The sequence below is a fragment of the Stegodyphus dumicola genome, chromosome 4 (assembly GCF_044657685.1).
Source record: "Stegodyphus dumicola isolate Sdum_Otavi_A_Nest chromosome 4, ASM4465768v1".
Lineage (NCBI taxonomy): Eukaryota > Metazoa > Arthropoda > Arachnida > Araneae > Eresidae > Stegodyphus > Stegodyphus dumicola.
Window position 1 is genome coordinate 12,230,803 of NC_140771.1, and position 14,122 is coordinate 12,244,924.

Consider the following 14,122-nt stretch of genomic DNA (forward strand, 5'->3'; position numbering starts at 1 on the left):
AGATAACGTTAAAGCTTGAATTATCATATTTTAGAATACAAATATCCAAAACTTTTATCATAAGTGTATTTGATTTAAAGAAAAACACGTTAAGAGGAAATCATATTAAAAACTTTTGTAGCTTTAAGTATGTAATTCAAAATTCGCATTATTTCTTACTTCTACAAAAATTCTGATTTCAACATCATATGATTTCCTTCTACAGCCTGTTAAATTATACAAATTTTTTGCTGCACTTTATTTCCCTGAATTATTTTAAATTAATCAATTGATCCCTCAAAGCAATTTTCAAATTTTGAAATTAAACATCTCGGTCAATTTTTGTCGTATGGGAGTCAAACTTCTCGTATTTTTATTTTTTCATAATGACCGTAAAACTTTCCTGAATATGAAAACAGGAACCAGGAAACCATATTAAAAGTTACATTTCATTACTTGTTCCAAATTAATTTTTTTAACATTAAGAATAAGGCATAAAAACAAAACTTGTAAATTAGATATAAATGTACGAATAAAAAAAAAAACCTGCTTAAAGCTGAATAAAAATCCAATATGCATAATACAACATTATTGCGTGCGTACGGATTCGTAAATTCGTAATGGATTGAATGCACAAGTTGATAAAAAGTTAATAAAATTTATTCTTATTCTAAGAAATAAAACAAATTGCTGAAATTTCCTCATAGATCTTCGTACAATATTGCAATATCCTGCAAAAAATAGCTAAATAAATACATGATCGGTAAAATATGTTAAAATAAGGTTAACAAAGAATTACAGTCATTACCAAACAAAAGCTGTGAAGTCCAAAAACTACATTTTACGTAAAGTTTAGAGTTTTTTCCTTGATTTTAGGAATCTGCGTTATCAAGATCTGTTTTCATTTGACAAGGTTTGCACAGGATCGCTGGCAGCTAAAAACCTTTAGTGGATATAGTTTTTTTGATTGGTCTTCCCAATTATCCATTGCTTGTTTTCATTTGTACTACTTTAGTAACACCATATCTTATTGTAGATTTTTGAAATTTTGACCATGGGCCCTAGTACACGTTTTTCGTTCTATAGGCCTATGAGGACTGTGTCCTCAGCTTGATCTTCTCTTGAAGCACTGACCATCTGGATAAGCTGGCCTAGGTATTCCTTGCGGAAGCGACTCCTCATTTCCTGTCTCGGTATACTGCAGTAGATGCCCAGCACATTCACTTTCTGGGAGCCGATGTAATCCGGATCTGGTACCCCACCTGTTTTATGTCTTGCGAAAACAAGGGGCTAAAGGTCCGAGCTCTTCCGAATCATTCGAGATGCAAGTTAAGCGACGGCTGTCAGTGGCGTAGCTAGGGTGGGGTAAGGGGGACACCTGTACCCGGGCGCAGCATTCATGGGGTGCCAAACTGATGTTACGAAATTTTAGAATGAAATGTTTTCCGTTCTTGGCACAGAGAAAGGGGTGCAAAATCTTCAGTTGTCCCCGGGCGCCGAAAACCCTAGCTACGCCTCTGACGGCTGTTTAATGCGGATTCACTGTCACGCAATACCTTCAGTAACTCTTCAAAATTCACTGATGATTTTCCTAAAATGCGCACAAGAATAGTCTTGGTAGGATTAATTGATCATCCTACCACCACTACGCAGCCGTAGGAGGAATGAACTTTATTGGAAAACACTCTTTTTCTGCGATATTTTTGCCAATGGAGGCGGCTCAGAGCGTTGTTTCTTGCGTGAAATTGGTTCCGTTATCGGAATACACTGTTAAAGGAACCGGTCTAGCAATGAACCATCCCATATCCTGCAGAAAGTTTTCGATACTACAGGTGATACGTGAGAGGCGACTGGCTCCAAATTAACCACCTTGTACACGGTGCGGGTGAGCAAGACGATCCAAGCTTTTGCCTTTGGTCTCACATGACTCCAGTTGATCAAAGCAAAAGCTAAGAGCAAAGAGATCGACTTCAATTGTTTAAAAGACTGTTGAATCCCTTACTCTGTCAAGTGGTAACTGTATCGGGGGTGTTGGTGGGGAATCTACAGCAGATTACATATCAGCTTACGCAAAATCTCATAATTAGCTTGAACGGAATGATCCAGTATCGCTCTCTTAATTTGTCTGCCAATATCTGCAAGCCAGCATGGCAGTTCTTCTTATGAGGCATTCATTCAGATATTCTTATGAGGCATTCAATTAGATAGCGCTTGGTCGGAAGTCAGAGGTGCTAAAGTAAGTAAAAATTATCATCATGTTCAGTTTTCTTAATTTTTGACTCTGAGGACTTCGCCGTTGTCTCTCAAAGTTAAAAGTCCATGGACGAAGTCTTCTTTCTCTTGAAAATATTTTCTTTGCTGTAAAGTCCTAGAAATGTTTCGGTGTTAGATTTTTCCTCTATTGTTACAATATCAGAAAGATAGGAATGTTTTTTCAAGAGTTTGTTAGTGAAGAATACAACAAAATATTCTGCCTATTTCAGAAAAACTCGGAAAACGTTCATACCTCTCAGGATCTTCTCCCCCCCCTTTTTTTTTTTTTTTTTTTTTTTTTTTTTACACTCAGATTAACAACTGTTCCTTATTTTAAATTTTTGCCTCAACGAATATTCGTCTGGAGTAAAAAAGTCTGGTATGGCCACGTGCACGCGTAAACGCCTATGCGCATGTGTCAACGCGGCGCATGCGCAGAAAGTTTTTAGCTTTGAGGTCCGGATTATAGATCATTCTGGATTATGGGTGTCCAAATTAACGACTTTCCCAAAATGTTCACTTGTACGTTTATAATTAAAAAGTACCGGTACTTACGTATTATCGCAACCAGGTCAAAATTCGCATAATTGCGAAGTTTGGCAACCCTACGTGTTATACGTAGTTTTGTAAAAAAGAGCATGTGGAGATTCACAAAATTTTCCTGCATTTTCGTGCAAATTTTTGTAATTTATGAGAAAATAGCAGTGTACATGGATAAAGTGAACAGTGTGCGTAATGCCATTTTTGTGCAATTCTGGGATTTTTTTTAAGTAAAAATAAGTCGACGTGTACATGGTTATGGCGAATACGGTTTTTAATCAGTGCTAAAAGCAATAGCCAAAAGATTTCCGCCGAAAAAATAATTCTGCAACTTATTCAAAACCGGAAGGGTTTAATTGCTATTTTATATTTTAAAAGAAAATAATATAAAAAACTGTATTAAAAATTATCTGTAATTAATAAATGTACATTTTCTTTCTATTCATACTTTTTTACTCAAACTTACAAATAGCGTCAACCTGGTTGCGATAATACGTAAGTACCAAAGTACCTTAAGATATTAGATTGAATGTTGAAACGTCATTATGAGAAAGAAAAAAAATTGGCTTTTGCTTCAATAGGATTGCATGTAAAATCATAAATGTAAATCAAAATTGTATTAAAATTAATATGTTTATGAATTTTGTTATGAAATATCACATATCTTTTTAATATTTAAGCAGTATAAATCAATCTAATTAATTTAAGCAATACAAATTAATGTAGTAGTATGTGGTGTACTAAATATTTTTAAAAGAAAAAAAAAAAAAAAAAAGAAGAATGTCTAAATTAATTGAATAGAAATTTATTCAAGTTTGAAGTTTATTTTTGTGGACCTCGCATCAGAGTCTACAATAATAATGTTCCATTATTAATATTTAAAAAATTCAAATGACAACTTATTGCAGATGTGAAATGATAATTTCAACTGGCTAATCAGTATCTTATACTATCGTAATGACTCTCAGGATTTTTCATTGCTTAATATTGTGATTTTTAATGAGATGTATTAAGAGTGTATTTTTAATCAGATTTTCTTTCATACGAATTTTTTGGAGCATGATATGATGCTCATTGGGATTGATTGCATAGTTATGATCTTGCTTTTTTTAAGAGAATTTGAAATATATTTTTGAATATTCTGTGTAATGTTTTTGCCATAAAACATCTTTAGAATGAACCTTTTTTTCAATATGTAGACTAAACTTCAGATATACTTTTAATATATTAATGTATTAATAAGATTTATGTATTTCACTTAATGTCCACATGTGTATTTATTATTAAAAAGCATCTTAGGATCTCTGATTGAATCTTGAAAAATCTTTATGGGAATGAAGAAAAGAGAGTTCATTTTGCTTCAATATTATTGCACCGAAAAATAATAATAAAGCAATATTTTATTATATTAGAATTAATGAATTGATATTAATTTTATTATGAAATACTATATACGTTTGTTTAGTATTCAAGCAGTATAAATCAGTCTTCATAATTTAAGCAATATAAAATCATCTGAGAGCCTTAACATATTTTTTCATTTTATTACAAAATGAAAACATCTCATGTTTAGTTCATTACATATGTTATATTTTCATTGATATTAACATACCGTATAATTTTTATAAATAATTTTGTGTCCATTTTATTTCTGTATAAAAGTTCAGATATGTTTCAGTTTATTTAAATCAGCTCTGCTATATTTACAATATCACTCGAATCTTATTTTTATTTTCTGTTTGATAAATCGGTAGAACAGTATTTAGTATTTAAATATCCATCATTACGATGTAACATAGTACGTTATTATTCCTAAAATTCGAAATATTAGTTGTAAAAATTAATTTAACTTGACTTGAGTTTGAAATAAAACGCTGCGTACTACATAAATGAATCAGTCGGCTGCGTCTACCGAGGAACGATCGCCTTCGATTGTGACGTCACAAATCGGTGGAGCAGGCCTGTAGATATCTAGTTGGCCTTGGCCATACTCCCAGAGGAGTTTTCAGAATTCGGGTCCCTCTCACCAGCCGCAATGCCATAAATAGTAAGGAGTGCAGCCACGAGATCCAAGATTCAGTTTTCCTGGGATGTCACTGCAACATACCTATTTCGAGAGTTTGAATCTTCTTTGCTATTAATTATAAATACGCCTCAGTTTACCCTCGTTGTCTCCAGATCAGGCCATAGTAGAGTCTATCCAGTAATATAGCGGGACGCCAAGTAAGGAGAAGGAGTAAACAATATACTATTTTGTGAAGCGGGGTTCTAAACCATAAGCCAGCAACTCCAAACGTGGAATAGCTATTCTTTTTTTTTTTCTTTTCTTTCCTTTTGTTATTTCTATTTTGCTAAGGTAGACTTCCCGAAAACTTTGTCTTCTACCTCACTTCGTAACAAAGTAATGGTTGCACAAAAAGCTTGACTGGAACTACAAAAGATATGCAGTGTCCACTAATCCTATAATGCAGAAAAGACTAAACAGTTTCTCGTACCATCTCGTAAATTTCGTTTCTATCATCATTTAATGGTGGTATGGCCCAGTTTGATTTTATTGGCCAGGCCTCTTGAACTATTAGTTTTGTAGATAGTATTGCTGACACAAAGAACCCACCAAGTGACAAAATATAATGTTAATAATACTTCCATTCTCCTGATTTTCATTTAATGGACTAGAGATAGCAGTTTTTTTTTAAATAAGTCTCTTTGAAGGATTTTTCTTTAGACGGAAAGTGTGATCATCTGTTATACTCATACCGATTGTTATGTTCATGTCAGGACTATTTTTGTTTTAGTGACTGTGCTACTAGAGGACGAACATTTTGCTACAATCGTAAATATTTCCTGCATTTATCGCTTTTTATACGTGCGTTACGTTGTTACGTCGATTGATTAGAACCGTCGTAGCCGTGTATATACAGTTGTGAAGTTCTGAAAGAGGAAATTGATGCCTTTTCCATATACCTTTCTTGATTTTTCGCCTATCGGTGCAGAAAGATTTAGCGGGTGCAAAACAAGACATTTGTCTAATTTGTCTGTCTGTCTGTAATACTGTATAAATTCCATCAACATAGAAAGTAAATCAGTCTTTATTACGGAAGTAAGCACTTCTATAACTATTAATACATACAAAATACTTTAAAATAATTTATTAATTTTAGTAACTGAGTTGCAGTCCAAAGGTAGAAGAATTGTTTAACAGTTATATTGTATAAAATGATTAAGTATTCTACACTTCAACGCGGCAGCAGCATATTTAGGATGAGGAAACTCAAAATACTGATAAGGATACAATTTTCTTGAATTAAATTTTGCGTCATTAAAATGCCTATATTTTTACTATTGTAAAAATAAATAAATAAAAGAAAACTATATAAATTAATTTAAAAAAATAACTACATAGAAAACAATAATCTCAGTACAAAACAATAACTGTGAATCAGTGTCAGAAGTACGTTGTTCTTGCCGAAGATAGCTCGAACTTATTTAATGATACTTAACTTCAGTAAGTGGACTGTAATATTAACAATAACAATTTTATTTTAACAAAAACAACATTATTGAATACTAGCACACGCATGTGCTTATAGTTACCTATGTAACGTAGCTAAGAACGAGCAACCATATGCTCTTACATCAAGTCAGAAATCATTCATACTAATAAAGCAAAAACGAAATAACTTTAGGGTTACACTAAAGCCAAACTCTGCTTGGCGTAAAACAATGCTGCCAAGCAATACTCTTTCAGACACCGAACATCCCGCCCGGCGTTGAAATATTAATTTCAATACAATAAGTAAAATTCAAAAAAGTAATAAATGTTCATACAATACAAAATGATACAATGTAAATTAATGCACAAATTATAATACAAGTAATTACAATGTGAAAAGAACAAATATGATAGATTACAATTCAAACCTTCAAATAAACATAAAAATTCGTACATTATTTTTCAATTGGCAGTACAGCAATTTTAGTAACTGCTCTTTTATAAATACCATTTTTGGTTTTGACAGAGACAACTCGCACAAGGTTGTCCTTCCCATAAAACACATCTACAATTCTCCCTAACAACCATTTACAGGTAGGAAGATTTTTCTTCCTTAATCACTACCATATCCCCTATTTTAATATTTTGTTTAGCAATCATCCATTTATTTCTTTGAATCAAAGTGCTCAAGTAATTATTAGTCCAGTTCTTCCATATATTTTGTACCATTTTTGTAGTTTTTTTGCCATAAACTAAGTCTGTTATTATCTACTTCTATTAAATTGGGTTCAATTATTGAATTGATCGGTCGACCTATAAGGAAATGACCAGGAGTCAAAACATTTAAATCATCAATATTAGAAGTTAACGGTGTAAGAGGGCGAGAATTTAAGATTCCCTCTACTTGAACTGTTACTGTCAAAAATTCTTCGTAGGTTAATACTGAATTTCCTACTGTTCGTTTAAAATGAAATTTAAAGGATTTTACTCCTGCTTCAGATAAACCATTAAAATTTGGTGCTCTTGGGGGTATAAACTTCCACTGTATACCTTCCTCGGCTAGAAAAGTAGCTAAAGTTCCATTCTGCTTCAGAAAAATACTCATTAATTTTTTATTTCTGTATTTGCACTAACAAAGTTTTTTGCATTGTGACTAAATATTTTTTTTTTTTTTGGTTTACCTCGTCGGGCAAAGAACCTCTTCAGACAAGCAATGAATGCTTGTGCGGTTAAGTCATTGACAATCTCTAGATGAATTGCTTTTGTCACTATACAAACAAAAATACAAACATATATCTTATGATAGTTACCCTTGCGTTGCCCTTTGTACTTTATCAAAAATGGGCCGCAGTAATCAATAGCACAACAATTAAATGTAAAGTTAATATTAATTCTCTCTTTAGGTAATTCTCCCATTAGTTGTTGAGAAATTATTGGTTTTGCCTTAAAGCAAATTATGCAGCTTTGGACTATCTTTCTAGCTATATTCCTGCCATTAATGGGCCAATAAATTTATCTAATAGAATTTAATAGTGATTGTGGACCATTATGAAAATCTTTTTCATGAAAATAAATAAATATAAGTTCAGTTAACTTATTCTTGGCAGGCAAAATAATGGGATGTCTTTGACTATAACTTAAATTAGAATTCTTTATCCTACCACCTACCCTTAACAGACCTTTTTCATGTAAGAAGGGATCAAAATATTTTAACTTACTCCTTGATGTTATCTGTAGAGCTTTCTGCAACAAAGAAATTTCTTCTGCAAAATACCTACCTTGGATATATTTAAGGAGTGTATTCCTTGACAGCTCCATTTCATCTATACTAGTACTACCTGTTCGTTTCTCACTTGTGTTCCTACAGTTGTAGATAAATCTGAAAAGTAAACTAAGAATTCGTATTAGTTTCAAGAAATCATTAGTTATTTTTAGGAAGTCATCAAAGAATGAACAGTTTTTAAAGTCAACAAGGAAGTCGTAACTGGTTTCAGTTCTGAAGAATAAAGCTCATCACTAAGTCCATTTTTATCTTGAAAATTGTCCTTGTTTAAAAAATCAGGACCTTTCCACCACAGCTTGTTAGATCCAAGAGTTGCAGCATCTGATCCTCTGGAAATGATGTCGGCTGGGTTCATTTCTGAAGACACATGTCCCCACTGATAGATGGAAAAAAGTTCCTCTTGAATCATTCCACCTTTACATGATATGTCGTTCAATGAACAACCGTTAGTAGTTTTGGCACTCGCGTCGAACACAATGCGTAACTTTGTTGTTTTACTATCAGGTTTCAGCACGCCATGATGAGGAAGAAAATATCCTCCTTCAGTTTCAGAATAGTCTTCCATCCTCTCCATATGATTTAATGATTCATATTCCCTTAAAAATGAAACATAAAGTTCTTTCATTACAGAATCACTCGACAAACGTTTCCACAACTGATTCAGTCTTTTTTCAGCGATTTCCTTTGAATCCCCTAATTGTATGTTTTCACCAATATCTGGCTTGAACGGCATTTTAACCACATATCTTCCATCCGTATGCCGGTAAAATGAGTTTTTAAAAAGTTCGTTGCAATAATTTAATTCAGAATTAACTGTAGATTTAGTTTCATTTACTTCTTCAACTTCCCAGAATCACTTTACTAAGTTATTTAACGAATTAATCTCTGTTGACAAAAAACAATAATTTAAGCCATAATTTTTTACATTTGGAATTCTAATGCTTCCAGAAACTAAAAAGCCGAAGCAGCTGTTTTGAAGAAGTAATTCATTATCTTCTAAACGTATTTTATCTGTTTTTAAAAATTCAAAAAATAATTCCGCACCTAATAATAAATCTACCTTTTTTGCCTTGAAAAATTCATCATCAGCTAACTTTATTCCTTTCGGAATATTTAATTTCGAAATATCAATAGATTTAGATGGTGTCATGTCAGTTATTTTGGGAACAACTAATAACTCTATTTCCCATTCATTTTCCTTTTCTAAGTTCGATAAACGCGTCTTTATTTGCGATTTAACATTCAAAGTAGTGTTGCCTATTCCACTAACTGGAATAAATGCTCGTTCTTTTTTTATTCCTAATGAGTTCATAACACCTACAGTACAAAAATTACAAGTCGAAGCTGAATCAAGCACGGCTCTAAAAGGAATTCGTTCATCGTAAACATCGCGAAGATAAACAATCGCTGTATTTATTAACACAAAGTTAGATTTATTTGCAGCTGCCATCAAAGTTGTGTGGGGGGTAGAGGGGCAGTCCTCTTTCCCATTCACTGACGAAAGGTTCAAGGTCAATTCATTTTCTTTCGATGATTCATTTTGTTTTTCGTCAATTTTATGTAACAGCGAATGATGTGTGTCTTTCTTACAGACATAACAATTGAGTTTAGCCTTACACTGCGATAATACGTGTGATGGAGAAAGGCATTTAATGCATAATTTATATTCTTTAACAAAATCATACCGCTCAGAAACAGAAATACTCTTAAATTTCGAACAATGATAAATTGGGTGTGGTTCTTTACACATAATACACTTTCGAAAAGGGTTTGTTTTAGTTACCAAGGATTTTGAATTTCTAGAGCGACTTAATTGATTTGATACTTTAGTAGCATAGCTCTGCTTAGGAAAACTAACTTTGTTTATTTCTTCAAGAATGCGAATTCTTTCTTCGAGAAATTCTAAAAATTCATCAAGTTTGGGAATTTCATTTCATTTTACGTTTAGTTCAAATGCTTTTCTAGATTCTCTATCTAATTTATGCAATAAAATATTTAATATCAAAACATCAGATAAATTATTTCTATCAAATTCTAATACACTTAAAGATCTCAAACATCTTTTAACATTATCTACCAGTAATCTCAACTGAGAAGGTGAGTCATTTATTTTTTCAAAGTTCAACAAATTATTGATAAAGGCATCAACTACTGCTCTTTTGTTTTCATATCTGCTTTCAAGTGCAGAAAATAGCGACTCAAATGTATCCTGACATGATTCTAACATTTTTGCTTCACCTTTAAGTGATGCTTTCAAATAAAACAGTTTCTCAGTATCATTTAAATTATTATTATTACCAATCATAGACATAAATTGCACTTTAAAATTTTTAAAATCTTCATGTTTACCATAAAATTGAGGAAGAGGTAAATCAGGCAGTTTAAAATTTGATTTAGAAACAGTTTTGGTTTCAAATTTATCTTTATTATTTGTTTCACAATTAGAAAGAAAAATTCTATATCTTACTTCGAACTCTTCGATGCTTTCTTCCAATTCTTGTGTAATGCTTAGATTATCTTTCAAGTCAATTTCCTCTGGCAAATTGGTATATTCCACTATGAGTTGTTTAACCCGAGATTTTAATTCCAACAAAGAATCCAATTTAGTCTTCATAATAACATCATGGTTGAGTTTATTCTCCTCCATTTTATACTCATCAAGGAATTTTATCAAAGCTCCGAGTTTCGTTTTCACTACGCCGCGTTGGCGATTCAATGAAACAATATTAGTAGCCATTTTCTTCTCCGGCTAACGTGAGACCAAACTGTTCTTGCCGAAGATAGCTCGAACTTATTTAATGATACTTAACTTCAGTAAGTGGACTGTAATATTAACAATAACAATTTTATTTTAACAAAAACAACATTATTGAATACTAGCACACGCATGTGCTTATAGTTACCTATGTAACGTAGCTAAGAACGAGCAACCATATGCTCTTACATCAAGTCAGAAATCATTCATACTAATAAAGCAAAAACGAAATAACTAAAGCCAAACTCTGCTTGGCGTAAAACAATGCTGCCAAGCAATACTCTTTCAGACACCGAACATACGTATTTATATATATAGTTATAAATATGAATAAAATGCTAATTACATAATTGTATTAACCGAGCTTATTTCTCTACAGAGTGAATTTTCCTGATAAATCTTTTTACCTTGCAAAGTTTATGTAAAATTCTTCACAGAAGTTGGAAATATAAATTGCATTTAATTTGTAATAATGCTTCCATTGTTTCTGTGGGATATTTCTGTATTCAGCTGCTTTTCATTCAGAAGTTGAAACTGTTTTCGTAGCCCTGTGGCTAATGTAATACAAATCCAGCAATTGATTGCTACTCTAAAATCATGCTGTAATTTCTTATTATCTAATTTTATTTCATTGTTGAGAGGCAAAGGTGTTAGGAATATCCTGAAAAAATGTTGTGCTGAGGGCCTCAGACTATCTTAATTGCCCTATGCAAACTTCTTTATCAGTCTCATATATCTGGATTTTTCATTCATTTCAAACATTTAATTATTTAATAATCTTTTTATTATTTTTTTTACATATATTTCACTAAAAAGTTCACTTTCAACCTTATCAACATTGAATTGTTCCATATATTATGTAACGTATTTAAAGAATTTGTGTACATTTTGCGGAATAACACGAGTTTAAAAATTGTACCTCTATCAACTCGTGTATAAGCAATGTATTGATAAAACTGTTTTGACATTGACTGTAAGTGAAACTGTTTTGGAACATTTATTCACTTTTAGAGGAGAAACATAGCAATGTAGAATATAAAATTTGAAAGGGGGGGAGGAGGCATATCTTGCAAAAAAAGCATGTTATATTGGCATTGACTTTGTATGAAACTTTGTCAGTTTTGAGAGCATTCAGACATATATCCTTCTTCTTCAGCAGCAAAAGATATTTGCCTGTGCTGACATATTAGTAAAAATATATAATTTTTTCTTTTTCAAAAGTCTCAATTATAGCCCGAATTGAGTGAAGATTTTAATCTTCTTCTTCTAATTTTCCATACTTTAGCCAGCATTTAGTTAAGTTTTGATATACCAATTAAATCAATTTCATTAAATTTTAATATTTTCTTTCATCAAATTTAAGTTTTATTAAGGACTTCATTTCAAAAAAATTTTGGGAAATTTTACTTTAAAACTTTAATATTAAAACATTTCAGTTTTTCTTAATTACATTAATTTTTTGCAATTTTCACACAAAATATCTTTCACTTAATTTTTTTAACAATTTTCACAATTTTTCAACAGAACACACATTTCAAATTACAAACAGTTTACATTTTTTTCACATACCTCTTTAATTTCCTTCAAGCAAACATACATCTCTTATTGGCTCAGTTACTTAACTCCCTAAATAATTGATATTACTACCTTTAGGATTTTTAATTTAATTTAATTTAATTAATATTAATATTTACAAAAAATTTTTTACTATAACAAAGATAGCAGCATGACACTCAACTTTACCTACATAAGCGCCATCTATATAATTTGAAGAACACACTTACTTCTCTTTCACAACACTTTTGCAGACCCCAACACTCATATGGTAGGTAAGTTAGAATTAAAACTTACTATTTACTTGCTTTAAGTATTTTTTTAAAAAAATTATTATGTAGTATTTAAGTATTTTCTAAATATGAAATTATATTTTTAAATATATATTTATTTTAAAAATTGTGAATTAGTTCTTTTTGTTTTTTATTTCTTATTGGTTTATATGGATTATGTATAGTTCTTTTATAGTTTCTTTTTATTGATATGCATATTCGTGTAGGGGAAGTTTCTGTAGACAAGAATTCTAAAATACATTGGTTTCTAGATTTTTTTTTTATTATTTTATAAAAAATTAATTTTTAAAAAATTTATATTTTTAAGAAAAAGTTTAATTCTTGACTTTACTTGCTTGTTTCTCAAAAGACTTAATTAGTATTTTCCTTTTTGAACTTTAATTCTTAAATGTTAATACTTAAATGTTAATTTCTAAGGGTACCACTTTATTGGAATTACTTTTGGTTTTGACTTTTACCCTTGCCTGCATGAATGACGAAACACAAATTGAATGATTGGAGAGTTAGGTTTGGAGGCAACTTCCCCTTGATAAGTCTGTCTGCTGCCTACTCTACGATCATTCTCATATGCATTTTAAAAAAAAATTGTTTAATTTAATTTTCATTTATTAAATTAGTCGATTTATTTTCATGGATAGATTTTACACTTGATTTGCTTATGCTTCTGAATTTAAATGATATTGTAGATTAGTTCGAGAATTAAATCTTTTACATGTTTGCATATTTTTAAATTATTTTCGCTTTTTTCCTTTTTTTAGAATTTAAATTTGCTTTTCTACTTTTTTACTTTTATACGTATTTGTTTAGAATTTAAATTTGTTTAAATTTAAATATTTAATTAAATATGTATTTAAATTTAATTTTTTTAATTAAACTCAATTTATTCTTATGAAATAATTTTTTCCTTTGATGTATCAGCTGAAGGTAGTAATCAGAATTATCAAACATTATATTCTATTTCTAGTATTTCATTTGGCAAGAAGGAGAAATTCTTTTATCAGAATCAGTGAAAGGAATAATTTTTGTGAGATACAGTTTTAACTAAATGATGTGCTCAGATATTCAAATTATATATAATAAAACATAAGATTTTTTGGAAATATATATATGCAGCTAAACCAAAAGCAACAGAATGAAGGAATGAAGAATGTCTGATATTAACATATGTATGTGGGGGGGGGGGATCATCAAAATCTTTTAAGTGTTTAGGGCTTCTGATAATCTTATTCTGCCTTGGGGGAGGGGGTTAGTACTTCACTTAGGAATGAAATTGTGCCACCTCAACTAACATTGGAATACTAATTGTGTTAATGTGGTCGTTCTAGAGAATAGGTGCATCACTATTAGAAGACTTATTGGCAGTGCTTTCAATCTGTGTTGGTAATGTAGAAACCATTGTGAATTGCACTGTGACAAGGTGTATACCCAGTGGATTACCTACATACACATTGATACACAAGAACAAAGTGATA

The 14,122-nt window shown here is 31.1% G+C and overlaps 1 protein-coding gene across 2 annotated transcripts in view; it reads left to right on the plus strand.

Moving 5' to 3' along the window:
• The first annotated feature begins 12,551 nt into the window (after positions 1–12,551).
• The window catches only part of LOC118191488 (uncharacterized), a 32,944-nt gene continuing 31,373 nt past the window's right edge, over positions 12,552–14,122 (plus strand). The window contains exon 1 of one of the 2 annotated variants that reach the window (XM_085814566.1): positions 12,552–12,628. The gene's annotated coding sequence lies outside the window, so the exon portion shown is untranslated. Of the gene's footprint in view, positions 12,633–14,122 lie in introns of both variants that reach the window. The other variant, XM_085814565.1, reaches the window with a different exon arrangement.